This window comes from Bacillus rossius, chromosome 2, assembly GCF_032445375.1.
Source record: "Bacillus rossius redtenbacheri isolate Brsri chromosome 2, Brsri_v3, whole genome shotgun sequence".
Lineage (NCBI taxonomy): Eukaryota > Metazoa > Arthropoda > Insecta > Phasmatodea > Bacillidae > Bacillus > Bacillus rossius.
The window spans coordinates 113,450,404-113,468,012 of NC_086331.1; the positions used below are offsets into that span (position 1 = coordinate 113,450,404).

The 17,609-nt window shown below is 37.8% G+C and overlaps 1 protein-coding gene across 1 annotated transcript in view; it reads right to left on the reverse strand.

Moving 5' to 3' along the window:
* Positions 1-17,609, reverse strand: part of LOC134528958 (uncharacterized) — a 267,148-nt gene that overhangs the window by 243,165 nt on the left and 6,374 nt on the right. The window contains exons 2-3 of the mRNA XM_063362626.1: positions 12,418-12,493; positions 7,484-7,573 (exon numbers count right to left, since the gene is read on the reverse strand). The gene's annotated coding sequence lies outside the window, so the exon portion shown is untranslated. The remainder of the gene's footprint in view (positions 1-7,483; positions 7,574-12,417; positions 12,494-17,609) is intronic.

The following is a 17,609-nucleotide window of genomic DNA, read 5'->3' on the forward strand; positions in this document are numbered from 1 at the left end:
TAAATTCCTCATCCACCAGCTGCCAGTAAGATGCCGATGCCATATTGGCCACCATCTTTGGAATTCTGAATTATTAATATACTAATCTGGAAAAAAATTTTAAAATATTCAACAAATCAGCAATTCATTTTTGATAGATTAAATCAATTTCCGCACTAGGTTCGATATCTAGTCGATGCAAAAAAAGTATTATCAGATAAAAAAATATTTATTTATTTGAATTTAACATTGAAATAACAGTTTCAAGGGAAAAAATTCAAAAAAAATATATATATTACATAAATTCTACAGTGCAAACAAAGAAATTACTAGTGTTTCTCCATTTCTACAGTCTTCTTAGAAGATGAAGCGAGTCTTTTGCATGCCTTGTCATGTGTTTTCAGGGCAGTTCTACATGATAGTCGATTAAACAGGCATGTCCGATCAGTGGCCATGCTCATACAGTTGTTGGACAGAAAGCGGTGCTTCGTAGGGAAAAAAAGTATTCATACCTTTTTACATGCTTTATATTAGCTTCACCTGTATGTTTGTCTGTCCGTCTGTAACTCTTTCGACTAAGAGTGAGTGGCTCATCACTGTAAAATGTCCCACCGATATCATTATGTTCGTTAGCCGAGCGGTCTAAGGCGCGCGACTTCTGTGACGTCAGCTTTTCGATTCAGTGATCATGGGTTCTACTCCCGGCCACGCCGAAAAAAAAATTTTTTTTTTTCCGGTAAATTCTAAGATTATATCCATACATAACTGTAAATGATTCGGAGAGACTTTACCATTTCTTTGTGACGTTGCAACTCCAAATAGTTATCTCAGATGGTAATAGGTAGTGTCGGTAACTCATTTCCCTATGATAATTATACATATATATGGTTTAAAAAACTAAAAAAACATGCTTTTAAAGAATATCAAACTAAAAAGTTAAAAAGAAATATAGTTTAAAAAACTAAAGAAACATGCTTTTAAAGATTATCAAACTAAAAAGTTAAAAATAATTTTAAAATTTAATTTATGGCAATAGTATATAAGCAATACTAGTATAAATGAGAAAAAAGCATGGGGTGCTTAATATACAAAAAATATGGCACAAAGCGCCTCAAGCTTTTATCTCATTTATACTAGTATTGCTTATATACTATTGCCATAAATTAAATTTTAAAATTATTTTTAACTTTTTAGTTTGATAATCTTTAAAAGCATGTTTCTTTAGTTTTTTAAACTATATTTATTTGTAAATAATTCCGCGATCTACAAACTTTGTCTTATCCATTTTTACGGTAGCTCTTATCGTTTCAGAGATATACGCAAAAAAACATAAATTGGTGACCTTTGACCTAGAATAAAAAACAACGCTCAAGAAGGATTGATGGTGACTTTTGACACATCATTTGTAATGACGTATTCAAGACCTGTGCAAAACACCAGCTTGTTGGGAATCAATGCAAACTTGAATGTCTATTTTGTCTGGACTATATATTCTTGTACCTTTTTCTTTTCGTCAGTTTCGCTCTTCGTGGCATTCTTCACCTTTTCTTGGCTGTTCCTTATTTCATTCTTCATTTCATCTTGGTCATTCTTTTTTTATTCGTCATCCTCGTCATTTTCTCCTGGTTCTTATGGATTTAATTCTTCATTTCCTCCTGGCTACTCTCCGTTTTATTCTTCATTTCAGTCAGGAAAGCTATTATGATTTTAAGTTCGTCAGCCACTATCTTCATCGTCAACACGCACCGACAGCATGTCACTGATTGATGCCCTGTTAACTACACTCAAATTGAAACTATAACCTAGCCTAACATTTACCTAAAACTAACACTAACTTTATTACACTTAAAACCAACTACAGTATTTAACACCTACATTATTTTAGAATACCTAAATTTTTTGTTTCTTTAAAAATCTAAATCCTTCCTCTATTATTTAGGGCTATCCAAAATTTTGAAACAAAATATTACGCATGATGAAAATAGGTTCAAAATATTAGACTAATTAATTACAGTATTATTTAGTCACTAATTTTTACACTTTTAACTGAATCAGAAAATTCTAAATGTGTGTTCACAAATCTATGTCGCTTTCATTAGAACAATTTTTATTCTTCCCATTGGGGCTCAATTCGACAGTGACTTTCTCTTCTGTTCCAACACACTGCATCACACTGATCCTCGATTATCCTATCATCGCACACAAAGCCCGTCACTTTTCGCCTCTCTCGCGAGTTATTCGCCCCCTTTATCTCCCTCTAAGCCCTGCCTCGGAAATATCTCGTAGCCTTTTAAGTGTCGCGTCATTAAAATCGCCGACTTAAAGGTGGGTTTACGATTGAAAATTAAGAATTAAGACTTAATACATAGTCGGGTACTTACCATATGACTCTATGTAAACTAGTGGAATGGTTTATGATTGTCGTGTGTGAATTTTGACGGGTCGTGTGCGAACCATATGATGACTTAAGACTTAACAGAAATGGTTATATTTTATATTTTTCGTTAAGACTTAAGGGAAGCGACCAATCACAATAAACCGGAACCTTTCAACCGGAAGTTTATGTCTTATTATTGGACCGAGCGAGGCAGTATTTTTGGGTTAGAATTCGTATATTTGTCATTTGAAATCATCATCCATTTCGAAAAATCGATATCCCATTTGGCAATAACCTATTTCAAACCTGCTTCTCTTTTTCGAACAATGGCCGACCATGTGTTTTGTGCTGTGATTGGTTAGAATTAACGACTTCTATGTCAATCATAAACTGGTAAATGTAGTTTTGACTTAATCGTGTGCTCGATGTTAATTTATAATTCTTAAGGAAATCAATCGTAAACCCAGCTTAACACTCAAAGCTCTGAGAACATTGTTGTTCTAGTTACTCCACTTTACCACACAGGGCTTTGGAAACTTTCCGACCCTCGAGGGAGGTAGAGAGGCGCTGCGCGAATCGAATTACCACGAAGGGATGAGCGCTACCTGCATTCCGTCCCTCTCGTTGCTAGCGTCCTTCTAACAATATTAAAACCAAAAATGTTTTAAATTTAAATGAATAATAAATTTTTAATTGTATAATAATGGATACAAAATTTTTATTTAAGTTATAATTGACGACTTCAATTAGCAAACATTTGTCAAAGACCTAGGAATCAACTTAAAACCTTAGAGTCAAATGGATATAGGAAAATTGGTGACACAAAACCTAAAATCAAATATAAATGTGTTTTTCACAGCAAGTACGCATTAATTCTATAAGACTCATATAAAAGTATTTCCTCCTACTGCCTCTGGTTCGTGGAGCCAGAGCCAGGTGTACGCCATCTTGTATTGTGACATGACGGCCACCTTATTGGATGACCTTGACCCATGACCTTGATAAAGCCGCCATTTTGGATTCCTCAATGTTATATTATGACATCACAGCCGCCATCTTGGATTCTGTAATTTTGTATTATTATGTTATAGCCATCTTGAATTCTTGAATTTACAGCAATCTTGGATTCTAGAAATTTTCACCATTTAGTATTAGGCCACAGCTACCATCATGTTATCTAGAATGTTTTCTGTCAATTTAAATCCCACTATTTTGAATTATGACATGTCTGCCACATTGAAAATCTATCATTATTACCCCAAATTTTTAAACAATTTTATTTTAATTTATATACAAAATTATTAGGTAACAATTTTACTATAATTTAAATTTAAAAGAACTTACATCATAGACCTTGGAATCGACAGTTTGATTCCCGACGAGGTCATTCGATTAAAAATGTTAATATATTCTTCCCACATAGTGACTAATGGCAGACTGCCCCCCCCCCCCCCTTTTTTTTTACACTAATGCCAAGGAATTAATATATTATGCCAAACAGTATTACATTATTGCGGCCATCTTAGATCCTCCATTTTGTCTTCTAGAGTTATTTGCCAACATATTAGTTAAATTTATACCCACTAGAGTTCAGTATTGTCAATCACCAGAACATGAGCTGTTGTAGCAGCTGCCATATTGTCGGCATCTTTGCTTTCATATTGAATATCAGTAATTATCAACCTGAAAATACGAAAAAATTCCAAACACCATTTAAAAATTTCCTTTTAATAAATGTGTTGATTCGATAGGTTTTTATCCTTGGTTCGAACATTTGTCAATTGAAAAAGATTATTTAGGCTCAAAAATTATTATTTTACTAAAAATGACTAATTGTCCCGAAAACATTTTAAATCACCCACTGACCAGCCTCCAGTAAACCATCACTGTCATAATTACCGAGATCTATTATTAATAATAATAAAGTAATTATTAACCTGAAAGTTTGGAAAAACCAAAAATAATTGAAAATGTTACCTATTAATATATTAATTAATTAGATCGATTTCTGTCATTGGATGGATATATGGTAGCTGCAAAAAATATCAGCAAAAATTATTATTTAGATTCAGTTTTTAAGTAATCTATCGACAAGCATATTAATCATACACACTACAAACAGGAACCCTATACAAGATAACTGGCCAGCTGAATACATATGTTACTCAATATAATTAGGCCTACTATAGAAGCCCTATCAGGGCAACTTATGACCACTAGACTGATAACTACAAGCACATAGGCCAAACATTTCCGAACCATGAGACCTTCGTCGATACTTGGCATGTATTTCAACCAAGTCATGTCCAATGTCAAGCATATAGGCCATGAGACTATCGTCGATATTTGATTCTACGAACGAGTTCTATTTAAGTCAATACTAAGTAGTATGTAATACGTCCAAGTAAAAACCAATGACGAACATATAGATCGAGCGTATCCGAACCACGAGGCTTACTGTGCGGATATAATAAACATGTTTTTATTTACAATAGGACCTATTTCAAACATACAAGACAAGATAGCCGAAAATGCCAGGCCTACAGTATAGGCATTATCTGATGTAAGTACTTGTTGATTACTTTATGGAATAATGCTACCATGTAAACCAAAAATCTTTGAATTTCAGAATATGTTATGATTATTCAACATTTATATTCGATAAGAGTGTCATTGTAAGATACTCAACATGCTTATGCTTAATAGATCACCTAAAATTTTAAAAACCTAAGAATGGACCATCGAACCACTAATGATTACAGTAACACCAATTAGCATAAACCCGGCCGATCGTATCCTACCATATCCGATCAATCGTATCCAGCCAACAGTGTCCTACCATATACTATCAATCGTATCCATCCAATAGTGTCCTACCATATCCTATCAATCGTATCCAGCCAATAGTATCCAACAATATCCTACTAATCGTATCCTATCGTATCCTACCGATCGTATCATTCCAACCGTATCCTACCAATTGTATCCTCTTAATCACATCCCATCGTATACTATCGTATTCTGCCAATAATATCCTATTGTATCCTGTCAATCGTATCAATATTGTTTCTTGTCAATTGTATCCTATAGTATCCTAACAGTCTAATTCTATCGTATACCGACAATCGGTTCATATCGTATACTGTCAATCGGTTCCTATATTTTCCTGCCGAACGTATCACATATTATCTTGGTTGCGCTCGGTGTGGTACAACGAGAAATGAAACATTATGACATTATGTTTCGAGAAGATCAGTAGGATACAATGGCAGAAGGATCAATAGGATACAATAGTTAGGATAGGATTAGATCGCCAGCTTACGATAGGAACCGATTGACAGGATATATGATTGGCAGGATACGATAAGATACAATAAGCAGGATAGAATTGGCAGAATACAATATAATACGATTGGCAGGGTAAGATAAGTAGGATACGGTAGGATACGATACGCAGGATAGGACAGATCACGATTAGCAGGAAATGCAAAGATACGATTGGCAGGATACGATAGGATACGATTATCAGTATACGATCAGCAGTATTCGTTGGCTTATAAGTTTGATAGTCGTAATGACATATATGAAAGGCATAACAAGTATCGACGATGGTCTCATGGTTCGGAGAAGCTTAGTCTATATTATGCCTGACATTGGACATGATTTTACTGAAAGGTATACCAAGTCTCATGTTTCGGAGATGTTCGGTTTATATGATTGTATTTGGCATTCTAGTAGTCAAAAGGTGAACTGAATATGGTCTCCATAGTAGGCGAAATAATATTAACTAACATATTTATTCAGCCAGCCTGTTAGTTGTATTGTATAGGGTTCTTGTTTGTAGTGGAGATGAATAATATGCTTTTTGATAATTTAAATAATGACTTTTGTCCTAAAAAACTTCACCGACAAAGACTCTAACCAAGGACAGAAATCCATTGAATTAATTAATCAATATATTATTAGGTTTTTAATTTTTTTACAAACCATTAGGTTAATAATTACCTAGTTTTGAAATGACAGTCAACATGACTTCAGCGGTTCACTGGAGGCCTGTCGATGGGTAATTTAAGCCACTTTGGGAACATTTCACATTTAATTAAATAATTATTTTTGGGCCCAAATTATTTTTTCCGTCGACTAATGATCGAAATTACTGTACTAGTGCGGGTATGAATTAAACCCAAATAGCGCCACCGAAATTTAGCGGACGAAAACACATGGCGGATCCAAGATGGCAGCAATGATGCCATAATGGTTGGCAAAGTATATATATATATATCTTCCTTGGCATTAGTGATGGGGTTAAGTCTGCCATGGGGGAAGGACCTGTCACCATTTTTAAATGAATGATGAATGAATTCGTCGGGAATGCAACTGAGACTATAAGGTTTATGATGTAAGTGCCATTTTATTGAAATTTTGATGAAACTATTATTTAATCATTTCTATAAATCTTTAATGTTTCAATTTTTTTTTGGTATTAACTATGTATTTTCAACGTGGCGGATGTGACGTCATAATTCAAAATTGTAGAATTCAAAATGGAAGTAAGTTTTAGATAACAAGATGGAGGCTGCGACATAATTCAAAATTGCTGACATTTCTAAAATCCAATATGGCAGAACATAAGAAGGTTGAAGGTTATAGAATCCAAGATTGCAGCTGTGATGTAAACCAAAATGTGAAATTCAAAATTGTGGTTTTACATCATTATTCTAAATGGCGTAATCAAAGATGGCGGCTGGGTTCAAGGTGAGTGTCAATGGTCATGGTCATCCTAGATGCCGCCCGTGACATCCCAATCTAAGATGGCGGACACCCAGCTCAGGCTATACGACCAGGACCCAGTAGCAGGAAATATTAATATAAACTGATTTTATAAATTCTTATTACAAACTATGCAAAGAAGGAAAAACATCATATTTTCTTTGTATAATTTCTCCTATGGTTTACCGTAAATGTTTTGAAATTATTTGGCAATTTGTGTAAGACAATTGTTTCTTTTGGGTTGCTATTTTTTACATTTTTTATCAATAAGCTACTGATATATACATAAATATCCGTTAATCGTTGCAGTACAGTCACAACCTAAAATTAATTAAATAAGCTATCCGCCCTACTTACATTTTGAAGCTGTTGAACCTGCTTTCGAAGGTCTGTGTTCTGTAATGATAATTCCGTGTTCTTCTCGAGAACACGGAATAACTGTTCCTCCTACAACATAAATAAAATATTTAACTACATAATTTTATTTATATTCTATTCCAAGCAACAAACCAGTGACACTTATTAAAAAATAAATACTAGGTGTACCATAAAATAGTGTGCGCCTTTTTTCAAAACTCTTAATTCCATAAACGTGTTTGTTAAAACAAAGAATAGAGAATAAAAGTGTTTTCCGTGTGCAGGTTGGTGACGTAAAGTCATATTTGTAAGGACTGCGTCCATACGTTAACGTCTAGGCGTTGCTACTTGACGCCGCACCGTCTGACATTTTCAGTGATTGATACCTTGTCCTACCGACGTCTAGACGTCACGTCAGTTTCTATGGATACGCGTCAGCGTCAATCGATTGCTCTTGGGGCTAATATTGGACGCGGACTAACTGTGTAAATTTCGCGATTGTCTATATTTTTTTATCCATAACGGTTTTTTTTATTTGTAAATAATTCCAATGGAGGCGGACTTTACTGCAGTCAAGAATGTGGCACTCGTAGAGGAAGTGAGAAAACATGGGATGTGACTTCGCGTTCTCTTGGGTGAAACAATGCCAATTTTTTTTCCTTGATGAAGGTAATGTTGGAATCACAATTGTACGACGGACGCGATGCGACAGCAAAATATGTCATTATTGTTAATATGTGGTTTTTAAACACGTGACAAACAGAAACATTCAACCGGAGATAAAAAGCTTCTCGTGCAAGCTATAGGCTGGAGATGGGGATTAGGTCAATGACCAGCCGCCATATTGCATTTCGGTGATCTTTGTTCTTCCAAAAATTTTCCAACATTACTTAAAATTCCCCAAAATTACTCCAAATTTCCCATTTTCCAGGGAAACATTAACGTCTAGAGGTACAATTTCCCGCAGACGAAAAGCGATTCCAAGAAGATGACCAATACGGCTGCCATGACGTCACACTGGTAGCAGTCAAACATGCTAATTACGCTGAAATAATATTGGTTGTTATTTATTTAGAAGAACGTCCGCCAGGAATCGAACACAGTACCTCCGAAATCCATGACGTTAATATTGCATTATTTTATCCTTTTTAAATGGCGACTTTTTTTATATTTAATTAAATTGCTCTTGTCGGGTTTAAACAAAAATCAACAGAGTTGATGGAATAAGTAAAAAATTTTACTAAACATTTGTTATAACATTTTACCCAATTTAAATATAAAAAGATTTTCTGAGCTTTTTTTTCAAACCAAATGCGCGTTATTAAATTCCACTCGGGATAGCCAACCTCAGTCAAATTTCAGTCGAAGTCAAATAATGACTTCAGTAGCTTGAATTTTTCATTTTGAATAATTCTAAGTAAAGTCGGTGGACTTTTGAAGGTGTAACCAAAATTCTCTATTCCCATCCCCACACTGAAGCCCGCACCAAAAGCGACATAAGCACACTACTATTTGCAATACATATACGATAGTCATCAATGCTTATGTTGGCTTTAACTGAACAGTTTGACACAACTTTGATTAACCCAAATGTGATATTTATTCTGAAATATTACTTAACGGCAACTTTAAAAAAAATGGCGCGTGTACATGTAATGGAAGTGAAACTTCTTTGGCAATTAAAACCTAGAATCGTAAGTAAATCGTAAGTTAAGACGGCAGAGAGAGAGAGTGGGGGAGATAGAGAGAAAGAAAGAGAAAGAAGACAAATTTTTAAATAAACATAAATTAACAAAATTATTATTCACTTCAAAATAGTTGCTCAGGATATCAAAAAATATTTATTTAAACAGCTAAAACAATACTCATATAACACTGTTTAACAATAATGATTGCCCAAATATTCCCTTACTAGATGCCAGCAAGTCGGATGGCGTCAGGCGCAGGCGGATCCCTACCGCCGCGACCCGCCTATCCCTGCAGCATGGCGGGGTTCAACCTGAGCCGCACGCCGCCACGTGAAGCCCGCGGCCCGTCAAGTTCTCTGCACCGACCGCAACCTATTTCACCGCCCTTTTAGCGTCCGAGCAATCAGTGCATTGGCTGGCTGGCAGCCTGGCGGGAAACGACTAAAGTCGCCCCCGAAACAACCAGTACCGCCCAAAACAATGCGCACAGCAATGTGCAAGCCCCCAACCCCCCGCATGGTAGACTCTTTTCTACTCTGTCCAACTCTTCTTCCGGAACCATCCTTCTGTTTCCCGTATTCAACCTGCTTGCCAATAATGCATGAATTTTTGCATCCCGCATGTAAGTGCCCAGGGTTTTCCCTGTGTCTATGAAGGTTTTACCTGGGCCCAACTTATCTAGTTTTTAGTCTAGAATAGTCAGTGCCATGGCTGGCCAATCCCCTCCTAGCACACAATGCATGCACCCTCTCCCGCATGGCTAACCCCTGCATGATTAGAGCGTATAGGCTTCGGCCTGAGACGCACTTAGAGTCTCTCCCTAACCCAGACCCCTCCCAAATACACTTAGTTTTTAATTTAGGTTAGGAAAAAAAATAAAAATTAAAAAAAAATCGCAATCAGTGCAAATAAACACCGATCGAGTTGGGGATACCGATACGAGTGGAATGCTGTATGCTAATGGACGACGTCCTTCGAAAGTGGCACGCATATATAACCTCAATTAATAAAAATAAAATACGAATGCTCTTTCACCATTCGCCTTAAACCCATACGCCGACAGTTATTCCACTATATCTAGTGAATAGACGTTAGTATAATAATATTAGCCTATATTATGTTATATAATATATATTTATAAAAACAAAAATTATAAAAATTTTAAAAAAATCTAAAAAACCAAAAACCAAAAACATAGTTTTAGTTATGCTTAATTAAAGTACTGTTAAGGCATGTTCGCCCGCGCAACATGCATTTACTAAAATTAGTCTAGTCTGTAGGATGTTTAATTTTCTTTCTTTTAGTTATAGGTGCTGCTGTCTGGAGCGGATGTGAGTGGTCCGTGTTACACTCACCACCAGAGGCGCTTGCGTCCCTGGCCAGCGAATTCCAGACCTGGACAAAAACAAAGCGGACCTCGAGTCCAAGTGCCCAACCCCCGCATGGTAGACTCTTTCTACTCTGCCAACTCTTCATCCAGACCATCCTCTGTCTCCTGTACTTTCCTACACTTAATGCATGCAAACTTGCATCCCGCAGGAAAGTGCCCAGGGTTTTCCCTGTGTCTATGCAGGTTTTACCTGGGCCCAACTTAACTAGTAGTTTAGACTAGAGATAAGAGTGAGGGGAGTTAGTCATGGCAACAATCGCTGCCATGGCTAGCCAATCCCCTCCTAGCACACGATGCATGTGACCCTCTCCCTGCATGGCTAATACCAGCATGACTAAGGCGTGATAGGCTTCGGCCTGAGACGCACTTAGGTCCCTCCCTAACCCGGACCCCTCCCAAACACACTTAGTTTTTAGTTAGGTTAGGAAAAAAGAAAAAAAATTAAACGTTTCACAACAATGTTTCACGAAAACCTTCCATTAAAATTCGGCCTTGAAATTTTACTCCCATCGCGCCCAAAGAATTTTCACTTCAAAAGTTTCACAATGAATTTAATAAATAAAACTACAAAAATTGCTTTAAATGTAATTGTAGTTTAACTATCGTTATAAATCTATACTTGGATGCTCGTACCAGTTACGTCACGCCAGCGACGCCATGGAAAAGGGAAATCTTTCAAGTCAGGAGGTCGGTCGCGTCTGCGAGTTTGCCACACTGTCGTCACCGTTATGACTAACGTGACTGGAAATAAATAGTTTTTATTTGCGTCGCGTCCATCGCGACAGACTCGTCGCGCTTTTGTGATTCCAGCATCACACTCATCATTGAATTGTGCACTAGTTGAGCCTTCTATTCTTCCACTGAATGCTTTGATTTCACCAATCAACTGAAGTTCCTTGTGTAGCCAGTGGTCGCAGTGTCTGCACACGGCGCGGCGTCTGAACACAGTCCTTGCCAGGCTTCTGCTCTGTTGCGTCCCAAACATGCGAACGACTTACCTACCATTGCCTCACCGTTGCCTCGCCGTTGCCCTGCGGAGCAGACATATCGAAGAACTCGGCGATCAAAATGTGAAGTTCTCGTTTACCGCGAGGAGCAAGAGTTTACACCGTTAAATAACACACCAACAGTAGGAAACAATAATTTTTTTCCCCCGTTTTCCAAGTTTTATGCCAGTTTATTTCTATGAATTTGTATGGACATTATAATTCAATCAGACAAGTGATATTAAACTTGTGAATTATACAGTAGAGTGTACAAATAACAATTTTATTAACTATAAAGTATATTATTTGAGGAACTTACTGTAACATTTTCAACAGTTGTACATTTCACAAAACTAATTTTTAATATTTCAATAATTATGTTTCGAAAATTAGTTTAAGCATAACTGAAAAAAAATGTTTATTGTTCTTTTTCCTTTTGAAAATGAAATTTTTCTATAGTTTCTTGATTTTCATTATAAAATTTCTAAACAAAAAAATCGTTAAAAATCGTAAATTATGTTGCTTACGAAAATTGTTGATACCTTTTCTAACACTATTTATATAAATTCCACATGTATAATTATTGTAGTAAAAAAGGTTAACACAAAACTTTCAAAGGGAAAGATCTAAGACAGTACATGAATATTTTTTAATCTTTATAATTTCACAGTAAAACACTTCCTCCAATAAATGTATATAATTAGTTAGGTAAAGGTAGAAATATTATTTCTAACTAATGTATTTTAAATCACATTCCAAAAGTTTCCTTTGCTTTCAATAGTTTGTATGTGCTGTAGTCATTGTTGTCATAAACGAAGAGATGAAAAAATAAAAGTAACTACTTTATTGCTTGGTTGGAATGTTTCTCACCAGCTCTGCGCGGATGTTGGGTAGGCTCTGCAGCTTTGGATCCAGTGTTACCTTCTCATGCGATCAGCATTCCATTCTGTTGACACAACACCGTTTTATTGCACTTCACAAATACTGCGCATTTCATTGGAAACATTTACTGAATAACTGAACAAATGTAAAGTTGAGATAACTTAAAAAAAAAAAATTTTTAATGAAACATGTTTTAGCGTATATAAAAAGACACAGTGAACTAGTATTAACCAGAAGTTTTAATTTCATAAGTTAAATGGTCGCCTTCATCACAATGGATAGTGTTTGGCAATGCTTTTCGAGCTGATTGTTTTTGTTATGAGCTAGGAGAATTTTAGATTAATTTGATTATATAGGGCTTAGGTAGTGTGACATTGAAAACCATTGTATTAATTACAAGTCTGTCAAATTTGTTTAAAAAAGAGTGCATAACGCTTATTTATTAGATATTATAAACATATACTTTTTTTAAATCAACAGACAAATGAAAATGTGTCCATACATAGACAGAATGTCCCATAATTCAACGTCAAGCCGAGAACAGTTAATGGGTGAATTAATTACTCGTCTGAAGCAAAAAACAATATTCGAAAGGTCGTAGTTATTGAGTTACAGGACTTTTTTAATTTTTAAAATTATTACCCTGCACCAAATTATTAGTTCTTGTGACTAAAATATTTTTCTACGCAAATACAGTTCAAAATAAAATCAAAAATTCTATACTTATGGGGGGAAATAATTATTTGCACTACTTATGCGGCAAAAAATTTCAATGCGGTATCTTTGAAATTTCATAGTGTAAAAAAAGCTATTTACAAACATAACAAGTCATTTTAAAAGATTGCTCATCCAAGCAAACAACATATTAAGTTAGCTTACAATTTTTTACAGCATTTATTTTCACCAAATAAATTTTTTTGCCGCATAAGTAGTGCAAAGGATTTTTATTTTAAAAGTATAGCATGTTTGCTTTCATTTTTAACTGTTATCAATATATGTGTTAATCATGATTGCATTAATTCAGATGGAACACTTAGCGTCTGAATTTTGTTTGATTAAAATTAAGTTTTAGAACCATCCACAATAATTTTGTCCCTGTCACAAAATTATTTCATTTAAATAATTGGGGATTGCCACTTTATTTTTCATATATTTTGTGAAGTGTTGTTCCCTATTATTTCATTGAAATAATTTTGTGACAGCGACAAAATTGGCGGTGGTTGTAGATCTTAGTTCAATAAAATAGAATCCAGACGCTCAGGGTTCGAACTAAAAACCTTTCTCTATTATTTACAACAACAAAAAAGTATGTTCAGCTTCAACTTCAAAAACGTATAGCAGCCTTGGAGGGCACTTCAGGCCATAAGTCGTAACATGTTTTCAACTTATTTTGTCGTGATGAACCTGCATCCAAAGTTTCGCGTACGAATTCAGACTCATGCAGCGGCGGCCGCGACCCGCCTCAATCGCCCGCCTCGGCTAGACTGTCTGGTGTCCATCCCCGCCAGACTGTCCGCTGTACGTCCCATTTAGACTGTCCGGTGTCCGTTCCCGCTAGACTGTACGGTGTCCTCCCCCGCTACACTGTCCCGTGTCCTCCCCCGCTAGACTGTACGGTGTCCGCCCCCGCTAGACTGTACGGTGTCCTCCCCCGCTAGACTGTACGGTGTCCGCCCCCGCTAGACTGTACGGTGTCCTCCCCCGCTACACTGTCCGGTTTCCGTCCCCGCTAGACTGTCCGGTGTCCATCCCATATAGACTGTTCCGTGTCCTCCCCCGCTACACTGTACGGTGTCCGCCCCCGCTAGACTGTACGGTGTCCTCCCCCGCTAGACTGTCCGGTTTCCGTCCCCGCTAGACTGTACGGTGTCCGCCCCCGCTAGACTGTCCCGTGTCTTCCCCCGCTAGACTGTACGGTGTCCGCCCCCGCTAGACTGTACGGTGTCCGCCCCCGCTAGACTGTACGGTGTCCGCTCCCGCTAGACTGTACGGTGTCCTCCCCCGCTACACTGTCCGGTTTCCGTCCCCGCTAGACTGTACGATGTCCGCCCCCGCTAGACTGTCCCGTGTCCTCCCCCGCTACACTGTCCCGTGTCCTCCCCCGCTAGACTGTACGGTGTCCGCCCCCGCTAGACTGTACGGTGTCCTCCCCCGCTAGACTGTACGGTGTCCTCCCCCGCTACACTGTCCGGTTTCCGTCCCCGCTAGACTGTCCCGTGTCCTCTCCCGCTACACTGTCCCGTGTCCTCCCCCGCTAGACTGTACGGTGTCCGCCCCCGCTAGACTGTACGGTGTCCTCCCCCGCTAGACTGTACGGTTTCCGTCCCCGCTATACTGTCCGGTGTCCGTCCCATATAGACTGTCCCGTGTCCTCCCCCGCTAGACTGTACGGTGTCCGCCCCCGCTAGACTGTACGGTGTCCTCCCCCGCTAGACTGTACGGTGTCCGCCCCCGCTAGACTGTACGGTGTCCTCCCCCGCTACACTGTCCGGTTTCCGTCCCCGCTAGACTGTACGGTGTCCGCCCCCGCTAGACTGTACGGTGTCCTCCCCCGCTAGACTTTACGGTGTCCTCCCCCGCTACACTGTCCGGTTTCCGTCCCCGCTAGACTGTACGGTGTCCGCCCCCGCTAGACTGTCCCGTGTCCTCCCCCGCTACACTGTCCCGTGTCCTCCCCCGCTAGACTGTCCCGTGTCCGCCCCCGCTAGACTGTACGGTGTCCGCCCCCGCTAGACTGTACGGTGTCCTCCCCCGCTAGACTGTACGGTTTCCGTCCCCGCTATACTGTCCGGTGTCCGTCCCATATACTGTCCCGTGTCCTCCCCCGCTAGACTGTACGGTGTCCGCCCCCGCTAGACTGTACGGTGTCCTCCCCCGCTACACTGTCCGGTGTCCGTCCCATATAGACTGTCCGGTGTCCGCCTGCACACACTGGCCGCCCCTTGTACCACTGCTGCGCGCGCTTGTGCAGAAACGTCACTGATATATTTTAGAGTTTTCTATATACACAGTGATACGAAAATAAATAATAATAAATACTTAAAGAATCTATGCTGCCCCAAAAAATTAAGTATAAATAACACCACCATTTAAAAGTTAGATAAAAAGTTAGCTATAAACTTAAGCTAAAATAAGCGTCTGTTTCTCTGAGCTTCCAGCTCATTCCACTCTTTTCAAAGTAGTTGCCAACTTGATATCTTACGAAACAAACTTACCACAATTAGTTAAAATAAAGTTATTAACAAATAAATAAAACTATAAATGTAATTAATTAAAACTAACGTTACTAAAATAAACAGAAAGTATGTACAAATAATTACAAAATAAAATACAGGGGCAGGCCCATGCCACAATTATCGACAAGAAAAATAATCACACAAAATTCACCCAAATAACATTCGAAGTTCATACACAGAAATAATAAACTGGTTTCATATAAAGGGTTGCCAGTCACTACGTTGGTGAAAGATCTTTCGTTCGTAAATATGTCAACGAAGAGTGATATTTATCTGATTCACAAAGCAATTGGCAACCTAATATTTGACAATTTTGTCCTATTTTAACTAGAAAGTTTTCATAAAAACATGTTTCTTACATTTTTATAGGAACGAAGTAGTTACGACAATTTATAACAATATAAGGATTTAATAAAACACAACGTTATCAATATGTAAACCGCCGGACAATTTCCTGTCACCTGTGTAATTCAAACATTTGCAAGTTTTTGTCCTGTAAATCCCCGTGGTAACGCGCACCATAAAATCGTGAATGGCACCATATGGGCGTGTGATGATAATAAAAATGTCTAGCCATCTTGGCCAGATTACTGAATGCATTAATTACTCCACTATCAAACCGTTTCTAACCTAACCTTGGACAACACAAATTCAGCGTAAATACGGCCCAGGGCTGTCCTTCGAGAATCCCAGGCGGAGTGAAATCCTTTGTACAAGGGCAGCATCATACAGCTATTTCAGCGTTGCGGTCAGGTAGGAGACCTGGGACGTTGTTCGTAGACGTTACATTTTCACCGGTGACAGGGGACAGAAAACTGTCTAATAGGTTTGAATAATGACAGATCTGGTTTTTGTATGAGCTTTAAATTTTTATAAAACTGTAATGATAATTGTGAAAATATTTGTGACAATTATACATGTATGTACTTGTTTAAATCCTTTTGAGCAATTCTGACAATATTATCGTAGTGTATATACATATATATAAATATATAAATTGCATTACACTGGCTATTCACACAAATCTTTAAAAAAAAAATCCCCGACTTTCCTCTGTCTTTCCCTGAACAATATTTAAAAATTTATTTGGAAATATTTTGTGGATTATTTACATATTTTGCAATTTCCTAACAGATAAAAAGAAAACCCATTCTCAACCATACCCGTAGCTGTTCTAGTTCTATCTCCTCTTTCTTTATTTAAAACAGAACCTTGCATACATAATTTATAGTGTGTATGAATATTTCCCAACATCTGAAAGAAATGCTTTCACAGTCTGTATTGTGGCAGAATGGTGCATTAAATTTTCCACTCGAATTACTACCACTGGGGAATTTCTATGACTTTTCCAAGATTTCAAGTAAAATCCCTGACTTTCCTGATTTTCCCTTACTATTCAGTAAGTGGACAGCATGTTATCATATATTTCACTGTTTCTTGATATATTTACAGAATCAATATAGGGTTGTTATTAACAGAAGCGAAATGCAGCTCTTCAAATCAAACCATTTTCTTGTTATGTAACTTGGAGGTACATTTCTAAGTAGTTGTAGTGGTTTAGGGACACTGTGCTGATTGGCCGGATATCTCGCTTTTCTCCAAGGCGGGGTCGAGGCCAGATTTTTGCAATTATTAAAGGTAGTCGACGTTGCCGTCAACCGATGGGTTTTCTTGGAGTGTTCCCGTTTCCCACCCATTCATCCCATCAATGCTCTATTCTCAACTCATCACCTCTCATCGTCTCTATCTAACCCTGATGTCGAAACGTTAAGCCTTCATTCATTAATTGCAGTTGTTGATTTTTACGTGTTGATAGTGAAAATTATCAGCAGTATATATGAATTGAAAATGAGAGTAAAAGTTTTCAGACAACAAATTTAAACCTTACCACAGTATTGAGATCAATTATTACATGCCCACTTCAGTCATCTACAATGTAAAAAA